General features: G+C 36.2%; 1 protein-coding gene across 3 annotated transcripts in view; it reads left to right on the top strand.

Annotated features, from left to right (window-relative positions):
- GLI2 (GLI family zinc finger 2) overlaps nt 1–18,821 on the top strand; it is a 400,515-nt gene that overhangs the window by 327,441 nt on the left and 54,253 nt on the right. The window lies entirely within an intron of this gene.

Genomic DNA, 18,821 nt, shown 5'->3' with positions numbered 1-18,821 from the left:
AGAGACATTCCCACAGGCGTTAATGAACAGTTCAGGTTAGCACTGGATCCACTTGCTGATGAAAAGAGCCACATGAGTGACTTCTTGGATTCAAGTCACAAGATGCTAGAGTTGGACAGTACCTCTGGAGATCATCCAGTCTAGCCCCCTGCTTCCAGTCAGGGGAATGTCTAAACCATCCAGGAAAGAGTAATTGGCCTAATGTAGACTTTGGCTATAGGCCTGCAGAGCCTCAGTTGGTGAGTATTTGATTTGTTAAATCTGGTCACCTTCCCAGCATTATTGTGCCCTACCCATTAGCTGGAGAATAAACCTTAGGAGAGTTTGCAGTTCTGGAATTTCTTTTATTCCTTCTGTTCTGTGCTGACTCAGATACTATACATTCCCAGTTAATTTCTATGGGTCTGTTGAATTATGGGATATTAGAGATGTTTGGGCCTTTAAAAATCATTTGTGGCTACTCTACCCCCAACTATCAAAGGGACCTTAGGTAAATCACCTAACATTTCTCAATTAGTCTCATTTGTAAAATGTTGGATTAGGTGATTTTATAAGTGAGGAAACAGAAACCTAAAGAGTTTTAAGTGACTTGAACTCATTTTCAGCTAGAAATGAAAGCTTAGTCTTTTTTGCCTTATTCTTCTGCCCCCAAATATGATTGTGTTTAGGGGAATCTGAGCTGATTCTGACCCCATTATTCCTTAGAACAGCTTCATGTGCCTTTAGGTCTCTGTATGATTTTCCTTAGAAGGAAAAATAAAAGAGAGATTTTGTTTTCCCTTGTTAAGAGAACCAGTAGATCAGCCAGTGGGGAGATGTAAACATCAAGGCTATTAATAAATTGTGTAAACCCTTTGTAAACAGTCCATAAAAGGCAATTCCTACAGAATATCTTTTAATTAGATGAAGCTTGGTACCTCAAGTTAGATCTCAGAGTATGGAGCAGAGCAGAAATCACTAACCACATTTGATGCTTCCATTTTCTTTGCCCTGTTACATGGATTAAAGGCTCAGAACATTTATTTCATAGATGAAGAAAATAAGACCACAAAAGGTTATTCTTTTGGTCATATAATACAAGATCTAGCCTGATATTCCAGCCAGGATTTAGATCTTTGAAATCTCACTTCTCCTTCTGTTGTTATTGTGGAATGGCTTTTTAAGGGGATAAAGAAAATTCTCTGGGAATCAATCATGAAACAACAATAGCAAGAAATAATTAACCCTGTAAATATGGGAACATTATCAGAAATCCTTCTGATTTCTTGTTTCTGTAGGAGAGAATTTGGATCATTTGATGCCTAATATTATTAGATGACTTTCACATGATGCTTTACATATATTATTCCATTTGAACCTCACAGCCCCATGAGATAGATAATACAAGTATTACCATACCCATTTCACTGCTGTGAAAATCTGAGACTTCAAGATATAAAGCTACTTACCCAATATCACATAACTAAGTGATAAAGTAAGACTTGAACTTGTCCTCTGATTGAAAATATACATCATCGGAGCCTCCTCCTGTCAGTGTTGTTGGTGTTCAGTTATTTTCGTGTTTCTGACTCTTTTTGTCCCCATTTGGGATTTTCTTGGCAAAGATACTGGAGTTTTGCCATTTCCTTCTTCACCTCATTTTATAGGTGAGGCAGAGTTAAGGGACTTGCCCAGGATCACACAACTAGTAAGTGTCCGAAGCTGGATTTGACTCAGGTGTTCCTGACTTCAGAGACATACTCACTCTACCATCTATCTGTCCAAAAAGCCCCATTTCCTTGGAGTGGTGAATCTGCTATGCCCCTCTTCTTTTTTCAGTTTTGTTGACAAAATCTTGTTCAACTTCCCATACATAAGACATCCAGATGAAGCAAAGCAAAGCTTTGTATACATTGCTTCTGTGGTTATAGCAATGTTGTGACCCTATCTGCTCCTGGTAGATGAGCAAAAGTACTTCAGGGAACTAATCATTCAAAAAGGAAGTAGCCAGCTCTGACAGTTGGTGGTCCAATGACACCAAACTCAAACAGAAATGGATCTCTGTGGGTAACATATTGACTTAGAAAACAACAAATTAACATTATCTACATTGTATTGTATTTTTATTTATTTTTCTCAATTTTGATCTATTTGGCTATACTTATAAACTGGCAACTAAGGGTTTGAGCCTTTAGATTATATAGCTTGACAATGTGAGATGAACTAAAGAGAAACAGAGGCTTGAAAGAAAAAATTGTGACTGATTTTACATTCCACATATTTTAGAATTAAAAATGCTACTCTTCCTACCAGCCCCCTGACCAGTAAGTAATGAAGTTAGCACATAAAATCAAAATATTTTTCTTTCTTCTTAGAATACTTTTCAGGATACCTTGCCCTTATAGGGGAATCTTTTCATTCCCTTCTACCTAAAGCCTCCATTAGGGTGGTATCCCCAGTGGTAAGATTAGTAAAATTGTCCACCAAACCAGAGCTAGGGGAGGAAGCTGCCTGTCATCTGGAGAGCCAGTAAGTTTTCCCTGAAATAGGACAAACTTTTTTCTATCAGATCTGACCCACTATCAGACCAAGGAAGTTTGGCTACCTCTGCCTGGCATTATAAAGGGGGCAAATGTTGGGACTGGCAGTGAAACAAATCTCGTAGAGGAATCTTGGCTTGTTCTTTACTACACACATGTTGCTGAACAGTAGCCAGTTCAAGAGCCAGAGGCCATGGCAGGAGGTCTGAAACAAGGGATTTATGGGCTGTCAAGCCTTGTATGATCCTTTTGATGTAGCCTGACTATTCTACTCACTGAAGTCCCTACACGTGCATTGTCTGTTCTTCTCTTAATATTTTTGCTCATGTCTTTCTTTGGACCTAGAATACCTTCTCCCTCTAGCTCCCACTATATCCCCCTTTTCTGATTTGTTTTATAGCACTCATAGTTTGCACCATGTAATTCACTTTCTTGTATACTATACTCTCTGATTATCAGTCGATTATTCTACAAGTACTTATTACAGAGATCCTTTAGTATGTTGGTGTCGGAGACCACTGTAATTCTCTGGAGAAACCCATGAATGCCTCCTTAGAAATAGTGTTTTTAAATGTATAAAATAAAATGCAAAAGGATTTCAAGGAAAATTAATTTTATTGGAATAGAATAATTGAAATATAAAAACAAATTCATGGAACTGAGGCTAAAAATCTCTGAGTTATTAAATACTTCCCATATGCCAGACATTGTGTTAAGAGCTGAAACTCCACAGAAAGATAAAAACAGTCCCTGTTTAAGCTTCCTGAAACTTGCTTTCTAATGAGGGAGGCAACACTGTTTATAAATAGTTACACATAAGATATATGTAGAGAAGGTAAAATGTAAATTTAGAGGAAAATTCTGGAGGGTGGGGGGAGTTGTGTTGGGAAAACCTGACAGAAGCTGGCATTTGAGATCTATCCTCCCAACCATACTGTATACAAAGATCAAAAATTGTTATAATATTTTCTGGCTTCCTTCATGTGTGTAATGTATTGCTGAGAGTGCCATATAAGCTCAATGATGACATTCTGAATTGAATCTTTAAATGGTTATTCTAGATTCCTGTCTTATCTAGAGGAAAGGGAGAAGATGAAGGTCTTGACTTTTTTGCATCTGGTTGCTTCTTTGTGAGGAGGCATGGATCAATTGATAGTTCTGCAAAATGTTTTCCTGTCATGTTTGTGGGTTTCATTTAGTTCATAGTCTAATGGAATTTCTGTTTTACTGGGAAATTCTACCATCTATACCAGTGACATTCATTCATTTATTTATCATAGTAAACTAATTGATCATTTACTAGATGCATAGTAGTAGGTAAGGCACTTTAAGGATACTGTAGGATAGACAGAGTCCACACTCCTTCTAAGAGTATTCGATCTCACTGGGGCCACTGAACAGGAGAGATGCCCTCTCACCTTATCAGAATCAAGCCTTAGTGGTAATTCCAGCTATTTCCAAGCCATACTATTGTGTATTTCCTCTCCTTCCACTCCATAATGCTCCCCTTTAGTGTCTGTCTTCCCCCTTAGAATGTAAGCTCCTCGAAGGCAGAGATTGTTCTTTTGCTGGTATCTCTGGCACTTGGTATAGTGCTTGGTACATAATAAGAGCTCTTGTGGTTGTTCAATTGTTAATCATGCCTGATTCTTTTTGACTTCATTTTGGGGTTTGTGGGGGAAAGGTATTGGAGTGATTTGTCATTTCCTTCTCCAGTAGATCAAGGCTAAGAGCTTAGTAAATGCTTTGTCTTTAATTCATTCATTCATTCATGATATATACATGTAAAATAGTAAAGTAATAGTGCAGGATAAGTTGATTTATATAGCATAGAGGTAATAACCCACACTAGGAACTAATCTCTCCCACTAATTAGCATTGTCTAATAAGCACTTGAATGTAAATAGGGTTTAGGTTTTTAGATCCCCTTTAGAATAGGGATTAGGTTTTTCTCTGTATTGTGTTCTCAGTATGTAGTACAGTGGCCAGCACCTAATAGGCATTTAAGAAATACTTATTGACTGTTATATGATCTCAAGAAAGTCACTTCTCCCTGAACCTCATGTGGATTAGATCAGGGTTTCTTAAACTTTTTCCACTCACAGCCTCTTTTTGCCTGAGAAATTTTTGTGTGACCCCAGGTGTATAGGTATATAAAATAAGTATACAAATCAAACATTTACTAATAATAAGTCATAATTTTACAACACCCACATTTAGTTATGAGATCCCATATGGAATCATGAACCATAGTTTAAGAAGCTGGGGATGAGATGACCTCGAAGGTCCTTTTCTGATCTAGACACTGAAACAATTCTACAAACATGTAAGTGCTCTATACTAGGTAATAGAGTTATAGAGACAAAAACAAATCAATTCCTGTCTCTAAGGGGCTTACACATTTTCCTGGAGGATATGGGCATATAGTCAGAGAAATAAACATGTAAATTCAGGAAAGATGAAGTGGAAGTAACAATTAGGAAAGTCAGGAGGTGGCATCTAAGCTGAACCTTGAAGACAGCTGGGGATTCTAATAGGAAATGAAGCATGGGCAATAGACAACTTCTTCAAAGGTATGGTGATGGGAGATGAAATAATTAAGCTGTAGTTGCTTAATAAATACTAATTGATTATTGTTTCATAGAATGTTATTTATACATTCATTCAAAAGTATAGGTGCCATTGAAATTTCTGGAAAGGAGAGAGCCCTAGAGATTTGGGACGCACAAGGAAAGCTTTCTCCAGGAAAAAATTAGATATGAGCTGAAATTTATAATCACTGTTCATAGCACACAATGTATGAGGAATTGAGATAAAACATATCTCATATTATCATGTTTTTTTAGATATGTTTTATCTCAAAGAGTCAATTATCAGAAGATATATCCCCCCAACAGGAACATGAGCAGGATCTATTAAGTTTCTTTGTGTCCCCAGCACTTAGCAGAGTACCTGACACATAGTAGGTGCTTAATAAATGTTTATTGAATGATTGACAATTGCCAATCTCCTTGAGTATCATTTAGTAGTCTAAAACATTAAGAACTCTAAAAAATGGAGATGTGCTAATATTATAGTAATAAATCACCCTACCAAAGGTCACAGAAATAGTCTGCTAATCATATAGTTTGGAATGATGGGGTAAATGATAAAAGGTTCAAGTTAGACATCCATAAGATGTTCTCAGGGGTCAAACACTAAAGTAAAGCCACCAAAAAAAAGGTTGCTGACATTTGGAATAAAATAGAAAAACTTGATCTGAAATAGTTAAAATATAGTCTTCTAGCTCAAAGGCAGCTGCTTGAACCTAGCCAAAAGGGCCTCTCAGGTGCATCTAGCCCTCAAATTCTGTAATAGAATTCCATGTGCTTTCCTCCATAAATTATCCTATATCAACCAGTTGAATTCTAGTTTCTTGGACAAGGACCTACTGAAAGTTTCCTTCCTAATTGGTTTCACATACACAGTGGCTGCTTTTACCATGTCTGGAGGATATTGTTCACAGATCAGCCAAAGAGATTTGTGTTCAGTAGTCCCTTCATTGATCCCCCAGGTTTGTTTTCAGCTGGACTAGATTTTCTCTGATCTCAGACTTAAGAATTAAAACTCCTTGATTCCCCCAAAAGAAAATAAGGAAACTTATTAGCAGTATTGCTCTGGTTTCTGATCCCCTACAGAAAGTGATACAAATCATTCCAGGAGAGATTGGGTGTTGGCCAGCCCAATCAAGCATTCATTTCCTTAGCACTTAAACCCTGCACAAATTTCCGAGAAATCAAATCCTGTGGTTGCTCTATGTGACACCAGGATTCATTAAAGAACCCCTTTCAGTTACCATTTGGTTTTTGTGACTCCTCTGACACTAAGGGTTATAGCTTCATAAGACTTGTCTGGGGGCCAGAAAAGCAAATGAACCCTTCATCTTGTGAACCAGGGATTGGTGTGCCAGCAAAAGGACCTAAGAAATCCAAGATTCCAAAGATCTGAGCTTTGTTCCAGATTTAGAAAAGAATGGGTAACTTTACTGTATTTTAAAGGAACAGCAAGTTATACATAATAGATTTGCCATTTTCATGTATGATTATCTTTTTATTGTATTGTGTTATGGAAAGTATTGTTTTGTTTCATAAATTAAAAAAATAAATACAAGTTTAAAAAGATTTAGGAAAGGAATAAAAAACCTTTATCTTTTTGAGGACTGCTAACCCTAGGGAGAAATCAATACTACATACAAAAAGTCATTTGATGTGTGTATTTTTATATGTGTATATGTATTGTTTCTCAGTCCTTCATTTGTGATTCCATGGATCATAGAATCCAATCTCATGTTCTTTGCTTCCTTGGTACTGTCTATCTAGTTCATCCTCTGTCATTCTCTTTTCCTTTCCTTTTCAATCTTTCCCAACATCAAGGTCTTTGCCAATGAGTCCCATCTTCTCATTGTGTGTGTGTGTGTGTGTGTGTGTGTGTGTCCCCATGGAACAAATGTTCTCATTTGATCCTTACAATATCCTTGAGAAGGGATCCCCATTATCTATTGTTACTACTACGCAATATTTATATGGTGACTACTATGTGCTAGGCACTGTGCTAAATGCTTTACAAATATTCTCATTTGATTCTTATAATAACCCTGAGAGGTAAATTTATGTTATTATCCCCATTTTACTATTATTACTACTAATAATATTTATATAGTGAGTACTAGGTACTAGGCACTGTACTAAATGTTTTACAGATATTCTCATTTGATTCTCATAATAACCCTGGGATGTAGATGTTATTATTGCCCTCATTTTATAGACAACAACAACAAATACTTAAATAGCACACAATGTGCACCAGGCACTGTGCTTTACAATTATTATTTCATTTGATCATCCCAACAGCCTTTGGGATGTAGATAGCACTCTTATCCCATTTTGCAGTTATTACTATTATCCCATTTTACAAATGAAGAAAATGAGGCAAGAAAAGGTGAAGTTACTTGACCAGGATCACAAAGCTAGTGAGTTTCTGAGGCTGGATTTGACTTCTTCTTGTCTTCTTGCCCAGGGCTCTGTCCATTGATCAAGAAATCCTGCCTCCTCTGCATTCTGACTTTGAGATCTTGGGCAAATCACTTGCTCTCTCAGAGTGCCAAGTGGCTCTCTAAAACTGCTAGTTCCCAAGGAGCTGATCTGCAGTGACAGCTGGGAGTTCCAGTAGAATCCAAGGTCTAACCCTTATTCTCCCTGAGGGAGCTTTAGAGAAGATGTACCTTAGCCTCTCCTGGTTGAGAGTAGCTTCTCTTTGAGTGACATTAGCTCTTTTTAGTTTTTTAACAAGATCATGTAAACACACAAATCAGAGTGACTTTAGAGAGAGCATTTCTATGTCTCTGTTGCAGCATGAGGAATTCAGAGCCATCATCACTCAAGGCACTATCTAATCAGCCCAGTGGGAGTAAACAGCTATGTGAAGCAAGTCATTCTCATAAAGACCTAAATGAAGGTTGCTATCTATGAGAAAATAAGAAATACAAGGCAATGGAAAGCAGTAGGAGAAGCAGGAGACGGAGTGCTGAACTTGGGAAAGGAAGGAAACATTTAATTAAGCACCTATTATGTGCCAGGCACTTTGCTAAAAGTTTTACAAATATTATCTCATTTAACCTTCCCAATAACCTCTTAAGTAGGTGCTATTAATATCCCCAATTTGCAGCTGAGGAAAACCAAGGCAAATAGGATTAAGTGACTTGCCTAGGGTCATACAGTTGGTAACCATCTGAAGTCATATTTGAACTCACATCTTAACTCTATGTCCAAGGCTCTATCCATGGTACTACAGCTGGAAGGCTAAGATCTTTCAGATCTAAATTTGTGATCCTAAGAGATAAGAAATATCTGCTTTTTATTTGTCAAGTGACCAAGAAATGATAGAAAGATAAAAAAAAATGAAAGCTGTAAAGAGAAAAATGAGGTTTAGAAGAGCAGAAAGGTCAGAGAATACCCCTGACCTAGAATGATTAGAAGTTGTTTCATGGAAGACATAGCTTTTGCCAAGGCCTTGAAAAATAGATAGGTTTTAGATAAACGTGAACAGAGTGAGGAAGCTGGAAAGGTGTTCTAAAGGAGGTGACAGTGGCAAAGGGGGGAAACTACGAGAAAAAGGCTGGAATTCATGAGTGGCATTCATAATACAGTCAGTGGACAGGTCTGCCTGAAGAATAATGTGGATATAAAAATAAGAGCTATTTATATTAATAGCACTTCAAATTTTGCAAAGCACTTTATTCACAATAACCCAATGAGGTAGGTACCACCAATTATTGTTTTCCAGGAGGTCCATGACATCAGGGAAGTGATGCCATGAATGCAAGTGAATTGGATTTAAGTGAGGGAGGCTGTGCAAGATCACTTACCTCCCTTTCCTCTCCAGAGTCATCTGAGTCCAGTGGCTAGATGTAGATGAGGACAACTGGAGATGACCCTGGATGTAGTGGGGAGACTGGCCTTTTTAAGTCTAAGGTCTTCAACAGGTCTCAGTTTTATTGAGACTAAACACATTCAATGATTAAGGCTAGGTAGGGATTGAGGTAAAAAATGGCTTCTTTCACCTAGTGAGAGAGAGGGGTGAGGGAGAGGGAGAGAAAGGGACAGGGAGAGGAAGGGGGAGAGATTAAAGAGAGAGAGAGGAAGGGAGGAGGGGGGGGGGGGGGGGGGGGGAGGAAGGAGGAGATTGAGAGATTTAAATAAATAAATAAACAATCTGGGAGGGAGAGGCTACCACGAATACCACTTTGCAGATGAATAACTAAGGCATTCAATGACTTGCACAGAATTACACAGCTACTAAGTATCAGAGCCACGATCCAAATCAGATATTCTAACTCTTACATTTCTTGCTCCCTCCTGTCTCTTTCATAAGGGAGAAGTGGGAAACAGACTGCATGATACCAAGAAGCTGACACTGTATCCTCTATGTAGTAAGGAAACACCAAAAGACAGTTATAAGAGAAAAAGTCCCTGAAGAAGATGCCTGCAGTGATGAAAACTAGGGAGAAAACTGTACTTAACAAAATAAAAAAGTGCAGAAAATTGTACTTAAAATAAAAAAGTGGAGAAAACTGTACTTAAAAATAAAAAAGTAAAGAAAATTATATTTTAAAAAATTAAAAAGCAGATGTCTGTTTCAGGTGGGACTTGAATGATACTAGTGGTGATTCAGAGACTTTCTAGGCAATAGTAGATAATACTTTTGACAATATTACTACTTCAAAGAGAGGAGATACAATAAGTAGCTTGATCTGCCCGAGGGATTTGGGATTCTGGACAATGCTTACTTTCTTCCTTTTTACCACCCCCCCTTTTTTTTATGAGCAGTCTTCTCAGTTTAAGGGATAAGGATCGAGGCTGAGTCTATGTTTTTAATGGTAGAGAGAACTCCCTGATAAATTACCTCTGACAATACAGGTTGGTACCTTCTTTGTCTTAGAGTCACCTAAAGCCCCAAATGATTAGCCAGAATCACAGAGTTATGTCAGAGATGGAAATTGAATTTGGATCTTCCTACCCTCAAAAACAGCTCACCATCCACTATGCCATGTGGTCTTTCAATGGTCTTTTTCTTTGCTTTAGCCTCACATCCCTTCCTTACCCCCTTATCTCCCATATTATTGTTAGATAAACTTATCAAATTACTATGAAATTTCACTAAATTTCAGTATTGTCCCTTATTTATTTGCAAAGATTAGAAAATTGGTTTATTTTTCCTAACCATTTCATTGAAATTTCTAAAGCATTTCATTGTTCAAAAAGAAAACCTTTTTTCCTGTATTTCTGATTTGTTGCAAGTCAGAAAAAAATAAAAGAGAGAAACATTTGTACTAATTAAAACATACATTTTAAAAATTGTAATTATGATCAGGACCCTTCCTTTGGCTTTAAAAATGTAAGTGATACATTTTTGTTTTGGTTTTACTTGTACATTTATATATTATTCATGAGTATGTTCAGGAAAAACACACATAAACCAAGATGCTGATTATATATAGGCAAGAAGAGATAAAACTAGTAGCCTGGGAAACAAGGAACTTGGATTCTAGTTCTTTCTAATTGTTAGACGAGTCACTTTATTTTGAGACTTAGTGCAGAAATTCTCAAATTGAAAAAAAAAAGAATATAGAGTAATCCAATCCAAACAAATAAGAAACTCTTCTATCACAAGCTAACTTTGCTTGGATATTCTCTATTGATGGGAAATTTATCCATATACAATACAGACTTATCTGGTTTGAACCCTACTAACTACTAGAGCATCCTTTCTTATTTTGAATCTATATCTCCCTCCCTGTAACTTCTAAGCATAAATTGGTGCCCATTTTGTCCTATGAAGCTGCACAGATTATTTCAGCTCTTTTCAGAGGATAGTCCTTCAAACACCTTCTTGTCTGGGCTCATTTTCTGCTTCTTTAAATCAAATAACTTAGATTAGGTAATGTATAGAATTTAGAATCCATTTCTTAATGTTCTGTAATGCTGTGCTCTTGAGTCCTATTTGCTGGTCACAACTGTGCTGCTCTGTGGGTGTTCTCTCCTTGGAAATTTTACTCCTGCTTACTTGAAGGAAATGAACTGTTTTTTTTCCACTGAGTCAATTTTTCCTGAGGCCTTACAAAGTGAAAATAATATAAGCTGTCATAGAGACATGATATGGAAAAGTATTTGGGTGAGCAACATGAATGAAGAAAAGCACAGACCTATAAAATTCTCATATGCAGAATGAGAAAGCAAGTTTGGTGAAATTCATTAGATTTTTCTTACATATCTGCCCTGTACTATTCAGTGTGGAAACTTTAAGACTTGGTTCCTTATCTTAAGAAGCTAATAGAAGAGAAGATGGGCAATTAGGACCTCAAGTTTGACACTTCCTGGCTGTATAAAATTAAACAAATTGCAGCATTTCTGATCCACAGTTTCAAGATCTATAAATTAAGGAGATTGGACTAAATGAGGGGTTCTGTACCTGGGGCCCATGAACTTGGTTTTAAAAATTACTTAGATAACTATGTTTCAATAAAATTGGTTTCTTTGTAATCTTTTATGTTTTATTTTATGTATTTAAAAAAATTAAGGGGCCCATGACACAGAAAGACGTCAATAACCCTTGCACTGAATCCTGATCCTAGGAGCCTATAAGTATTCTTATAATAAAAAGAATATGCATTTTTGTGCAGCATAAATGTTTGTCTCATAATAACCCTATGAGGTAGGTAGTGCTAGGATTAGGTGAAGAAACTAAGAACTAGAGAGGTAAAAAGTGAGTTGCCTGTGAGCATAGCTAAGATCTTTCAGAGCCAGCTCTTAAACTCAGCTCCTCTAAACTCCAGGTCCAATGATTTATATCTTGTCACATACAAAAACATTATGTGGAAATAGATGTCCATCAATTGCAGAATGGCTGAATAAGTTATGGTACATGAAAATAATGGAATATTATTGGTCCATAAAAATTGATTAAAAAGATGATTTTAAAGAGGCCTGGAAAAATTCATATGAACTGATACTGAATGAAACAGGTAGAATCAGGAAAACATCGTATACAGCCACCGCAAGATTGATGATCAACTGTGATAGATTTGGTTCTTCTCGGGACTTCAGTGATCCAAGGCAATCCCAATAAACTTTGGATGGAAATCACCATCCGCATCCAGACAGAAAACTATGGAGAATGAATGTAAATCAATACATGTCATGTTCTTTTTTTGTTTTCCTCCCTCCCCCGTGGTTTTTTCCCTTTTGTTTTGATTTTTCTCTCCTAACATGACTTATATAGAAACATATAAAAAATGAATGTTCATGTGTAACAAAAAAGAATTTGTTTTATATGTAAGTGGGGAAAATAAAAAAAAATTATGTGAAAGAAAGAGAAAAGTTAATTAGTGCTGGGATAGCTAGGGGAGTCTTGAAATAGTTTTGAAAGCTAGACAGGAATTATTGGTCATATCTCAACCATAGAAGAGCATGCAGATTGAAGTGATAGTGATGGTAGAGCATTGTTGGAACTCTGTTTGATAATGGAAGGAGGTTACAAAAGGAATGAGGGGAGTGGATTTTGAATCCTGTCTTTGTTATTTACAATTATGTGACTTTGGGTAAGTCACTCTTTGGGCCTCAGTTTACTCACTTGTAAAATGAAAAGTTTCCAATAAATGGCCCATTTAGATCTAAATATAAGATCCTATGAAATTACAGGTTGATTTTGAATCAATTATTTCCTAGTCCAGTGGTTATGGGCAAGTTATTTAAATTCAGAGAGCTTTTATCTTCTTATATGTAAAATGGAGATAATACTTTTACTGCTTAACTCATAACTAGCTGGAATGGATACTGGATGGAGTATCTGCCCTAGAGCCACAAAGACTCATCTCCCAGAGTTCAAATCTGCCCTTGGGCACTTACTAGCAGTGTGACCCTGAGCAAATCACTTAACCTTGTTTGCTTCAGTTTCCTCATCTGTAAAAAGAGCTGGAGAAGGAAATGGCAAACCACCCCAGTTTCTTGAACAAGAAAACCAAAGAAAAAGGGGTCATGAAGAGCTGAACACAACTAAAAGTAAACAACTGCTTAACTCACAAAAGCACTGTGAAAAATATTTTATACAATCTTAAAGAACCCTCTATCATTAACCATGCTTGATCCCTTCAATGTTCACCCTTCCTGAACTATCTTGAATTTACTCTGCATTCATTCTGTGTATAGTGTATATACAAATGTTGCTTCCCTGATAGAATGAAAGTTCCTAGAGAGCAGGGTCTAATTTCTGTCTTTATATTTCCAGGACCTGGCATACTGTGAGAACTTATTAAAGATTTCTTGATTGATTAATTATTAGTGAGAAATCATGATATATGTGTAAACTGGACCTCACTTTAGAAGGATCTCAATTATGGAAGGCCTTGATTATGTAGGGTTTGGACTTTTTTTCTGATGAGCAGTAGAATCATTGCAGATTCTTAAGCAGAGATATGACATAAAGAAAATCTGATTTGAGGGAAACATAGAATAGTAGAGAAACAAGGTAAAAATCCTGTTATATTACATAAACTCCCCAAAATCTACCTTAGTCCATGGAAGGCAAGATTTTTGTTGTACCATAATTTTTAGTTGTGTAATAATAAAGGTTATTTACAATAACTTCACTGAAAACTAACCTTTCTACCAGTTCCTCTAGTCTTTTAGTAGTTGGAGAAGGCAAATGTTCTCTAGTCCATAAAAGGTCATGATTTATGGTAAAAAAAAAAAAAAGAATATGGAATAAAGCTACATTATAAAGGTAATAGATAATCAGACAGGTAATCCAAGGTGATAATTTCACTGAGTAGTTCTCTGGAGAACAGAGTATTTGCAGTTTGTCATCGGGGCCCTAAAATGGAATTCCCTTATATTATGCTGTTGAACATTGGTGTTTTAACAACCACAGCAGTACTTCACTACCCCCGCCAATCCATAAGATTGAAATGTTTCCGTTTGAAATGTTGTCTGTTTACATCCCATATTTCCTCTAAGTCTTATATTTCATTGTCATATTGACACTAATTCGACTCAGGATGTCACATCAATACTAATACCGTTCTTTATTTGGCATGCTGTTCCAGGGGATTTTTCAGAAACCAATTACATTGATCACAGTGTAGAGAGAGGCATTGCACAGCCAGAGAAAATGGCTACCCATGTATCCCAACTCAGTCAGGTAAATCAAGCTACAATCCTGGCTGAAAAAAAAAAAGTAGGCTATCTTTGTTACCTGAAAAAGTTACTTGAATTCTGAGATTCTTCCCTGTTAAGATTTTCTGTGATTCTATCATTCTAAGCCAGATCTAAAGGAAATTAGGTTTCAGATCTGAAAAAGAATATAATAAAACCTGGAACTACAATGGACTTAGGAAGATTATCATGTCTATCTCATTTTTCAGAAGAAGAAACTGAGATATAAGTGCAGGATTTGAACCCACACCCTTTCAATCTAAATTCATTATTCTGTGCTACCATGCATAAATCGGTTTTGTTTTCTTATTCTTTCAATATTTGGTCACAAATCAATTTGCTGGAGAACAAGTTAAGCATCTCTGCTGTGTTCTATTAACACAGTACATGGAATGGAGAGCTGTAAGTTAGAGTGAGTATTTACAGTACATGCATTGGGGTATTAAATTTGGTGCTAGACCCAATTCAAATAGGGCAAGTTACAGATTTTTCAGATTATATCTCCAGAGTGAGTCTGCAGTATGTGACTGGGAAAATACATAGCAGGGGGAGAGCAAGCTGGTCAGTAGAATGAAATTGCTGTAATTGACTGTATGATGTTAAACAGATCACTATCTTTTGAGTCTCCATTTTCCCAATGGTGAAAAGGCAGTTAGACTAAAGAGAGTAGCTAAAGTTTCTTCCACACTTCTGACAATCATGCATTCCTCTTGAGATAACTTTCTATTTACTTTGCAGAAAACATGTATGTACATAGTTATTTGCATATTGTTCCTTTAATTTGAATGTGAACTCCTTGAGGGTAGATGGAGATTTTTGCTTTTCTTTGCCAGCACTTAGCACGCAGTTCCTGGAAAGTAGAGAGCAGCAAATAAGTATTTGTTAAATAACTAGACCAATGCAGCTATGATTAATCAGAATCCAAATGATCAGGATGCTCAATTGTCTAGCATTTTGTTGTTGTTACCATTTTTATTTGAAAAAGAAAATGTCAAAAAAGTAAGTTGGCATCATATTTAGCAACAACTTATTTGCTAGGTTGGCAGAATGCCTACAAACACTACCTGCACTGGAGCATAGAAGGTTAGCTAAAAAGATATCCTGGTTCCATATTCTGAACCATTCTTATAGTTGTTTTATATTTATATTTTTGTTATTCAGTCATTTCAGTTGTGTCAAATTCTTTGTGACTCTATTTGGGATTTGCTTGGTAAAGAGATTGAAATGGTTTGCCATTTCCTTTTCCAAATCATTACAGATAAGGAAAATGAGACAAACAGGGTTAAGTGGCAAGTGTATCAATTTGGCAAACCACTTCAGTATCTTTGCAAAGCTATATGCAGGACAAATAGGAAGTAATTACAAGACCCTGCTATGCAGAATGTAAAAGTGATCGAGACATATACTCGGGGAGTTAAATCATGAGAACTATCTTCAAATAAAAAGGACAGTGTCAGAATTATAGACTGGAAAGGTCTCATTGATCATATACTATGTGTCTTACCTCCAGACAGATCATATCACAAATCATCACTACTGAAAGGATCTCTCCTTCTGCTTGTCAGCCAGTATCAGGGTTTCCTGCTAAATGACACCTTTTAAAGTTGTCTTCTTTCCTCTTTCTTTGTTTGTGGAGAAAGAGGTCAGAAATCAAGTCCCTAATATGCATGTTTTCCCTCAATGTCCTCTCCCTGCCTCTCTGCCCATTTTGCTCACCTGCATTGACATCTTCTTCCTCTGAACTTCTAGAGCATAGACATTATTATTTAACTTTTCATGTATATTCATCCTTTCACATCAAATAGACTATATGCTTCTCATGGGCAGGAACTAGGATTTATTCTTCTTTGTATTATTCTTCACCCTGTCAAGTTGGGACCTTCTTTGTATATGGCAGGTATTCAAGAAATATTTATCGACTAACTTTAGGTCAGAAACAGAAAACAATTTCCCATTCTGTTTTCTATTTACTTAACAGTGTTGTAATTAAAAGAATACAGGCTGGGAGGGCAGGGACCTGGATTAAAATTCTGGCTCCATCAAATCCCCAGTTAAAGGAACATGAGTTTGGAACAAGTCACTTAATCTCTTCAAGCCTCAGCTTTCTCAACTGTAAAATAAAATTAAAATGTATTACCTATCCCAGGGTTTTTATGAGGAAAGTATTTGATAAACCTTTAAAGAGTATATAAATATAAGCTTAGAATGCACAATTGAACTCAAATGCTAATGAAAATTATTCTTTATGTTCAGGGAGTCCAGGAGCTTCCAGCCCAGGACCAAGTAGAGAAAAGAGACTGTGAAGTTGTACCAACAAAACCCAGGCTGCTGTTAGATATTAGAAATGGTTTCCCTCCACAAATTAATAGGGACCAATGGCTGAGCCAGCCCTGGGGATATAAATCATGAGAGAAGCAGCGAGAAATGAGTATAAGGCTTTTCTTTCTATTTAGTAATTTATCAAGGGAAGTGGCACATTAATAAACATATTTCCCTTGAGGTGTGGGAGTAACAGAGATAAATATCACTGTCAGATCTGGCCTGTTTCCCCCAGTTAAAGGAGCATGAGACTGTGGGAATCCAAAGGCAAGGAAGAAAATCTTAATAGTTTTTGGATTTTAAAATGTGCTTATTTCCTTACTATGCCTAGCCATGGAGTAGGGGAACGAGTATGTCAATCTTTCTTCTTTTTCATATTTCTCAGCAGATTGGTAATTAAAGATCAGTAGAAGTTATCAGGTTTTTTTTTTCCTCATAACATTTTAAAATTACTCAATGACTATAGGTTACATAGGTACTCAAATATTTGTTGAAAGGATGGATAAATGAATCAGCAAACAATTTGCCCCAGTCTTATGTCCTATTGCTCTCTTACCTGAATTCTCCTTAGTCAAGGCAATCTATTTATAGTGTGTGAGCATACCATATATCTCTATGGTATATGGGCTCATTTTTTTTTTTTTGGCTTTTCCCACTGCTCTCTATATAAAGCATATTGTAGAACAACCTCTCTACTGCTCTCTTCCTGTCCAAATGTCAGTCAGTCAGTCAACAAGCATTATTATGAGTTTACTGAATGCCAGGCACTCTGTTAAGAATTAGTAATAAAAAAGAAAGGCAAAACACCATACTTGTTATTAGGAAACTCACATTCTAATGTAGGAGACAACATACAAACAACTGTATACATATACAAGAGATATGTAAAGTTAAAAAGGATTTATTAAGGACTCTTATAGAAGAATAAATTTGTACTGAATCTTGAAAGCTAGAAAAGCCACGAGGGACAAGTGAGGGGAGAAAATAACCAAGCATGCAAGATAAACAATGAAAAAGTTGGAACAAAGTCAAGACAGAATAATCTATATGAAAAATAGTAAAAAGACCAGTTTCACTACATAGCAGAGTAGGTGGAGAAGAAGAAAGTAAAAAAAGACTATAAAGATGGATGTAAAGGGTTTTAAAACCAAAACAGAGTAGTCCCCTTTTTAAAAAAATAGCATTTTATTTTCCCAGCAAAATTTTTAGCTTTTATTAAAGCTTTTTATTTTCAAAATATATGCATGGATAGTTTTTCAACATTGACCTTTGTAAAATCTTGTGTTCCAAATTTTCTTCCCCTTCCCACCACCCTTTTTTCTAGGTGGCAAGTAATCCAAAATATGTTAAATGTGTTAAAAAATATATATGGTAAATCCAATATATGTATACATATTTATACAATTATCTTGCTTCACAAGAAAGACTAGATCAAAAAGGGAAAAAAAAATGAGAAAGAAAACAAAATGCAAGCAAACAACAACAAAAAGAGTGAAAATGTGAAGTTGTGATCCACACTCAATTCCCACAGTTCTCTCTCTGAGTATAGATGACTGTCTTCATCACAAGATCATTGCAATTGGCCTCAATCATTTCACTGTTAAAAAGAACCACACCTATCAGGATTGATCATTGTATAATTTTGTTGCAGTGTACAATGATCTCCTGGTTCTTTAGCATTCATTTTAACAATATTTTGGGTTACACATTTTTCTCTCTCCTCTTCCTCTCTTCTTAAAATAGTGGACATTGATATGTTATACATATGCTGTCATGAAGAACTTATTTCCATATTAGTCACAATTGTGAATGAAAAGATCAAAAGAAAGAACTATGAAAAAGAATAGAGTAAGTGGGAAAAGTATGCTTTAAATTTCATTGAGGGTTCAGCAATTCTTTATCTGGATGTAAATAGCCTTTTCCTCTGAGAGTCCCTTGCACTTGTCTTGGATCATTCTGTTACTGAGAAGGACTGAGTAATCATTGTTGATCATTTGTGCTACTGTTACTGTGGACAATGTTTGCTTGGTTCTGCTCATTTCATTTTGTATCAGTTCACATAAGTCCAGGTTTTTTTCCTGAAATTTGCCTGTTCATAATTCCTTATTGTACAATAATATTCCATTACATTCATGTATTACAGCTTGTTCAGCCATTTCTCAATGATGGGCATTCCCTCAATTTCCAATTCTATGCCACTACCAAAAAAAAGCTGCTATAAATATTTTTCTAAACG

The sequence above is a fragment of the Sarcophilus harrisii genome, chromosome 3 (assembly GCF_902635505.1).
Source record: "Sarcophilus harrisii chromosome 3, mSarHar1.11, whole genome shotgun sequence".
Lineage (NCBI taxonomy): Eukaryota > Metazoa > Chordata > Mammalia > Dasyuromorphia > Dasyuridae > Sarcophilus > Sarcophilus harrisii.
Note: the sequence above shows the minus strand (reverse complement) of the source record. Positions and strands in the feature narration are given on the sequence as shown.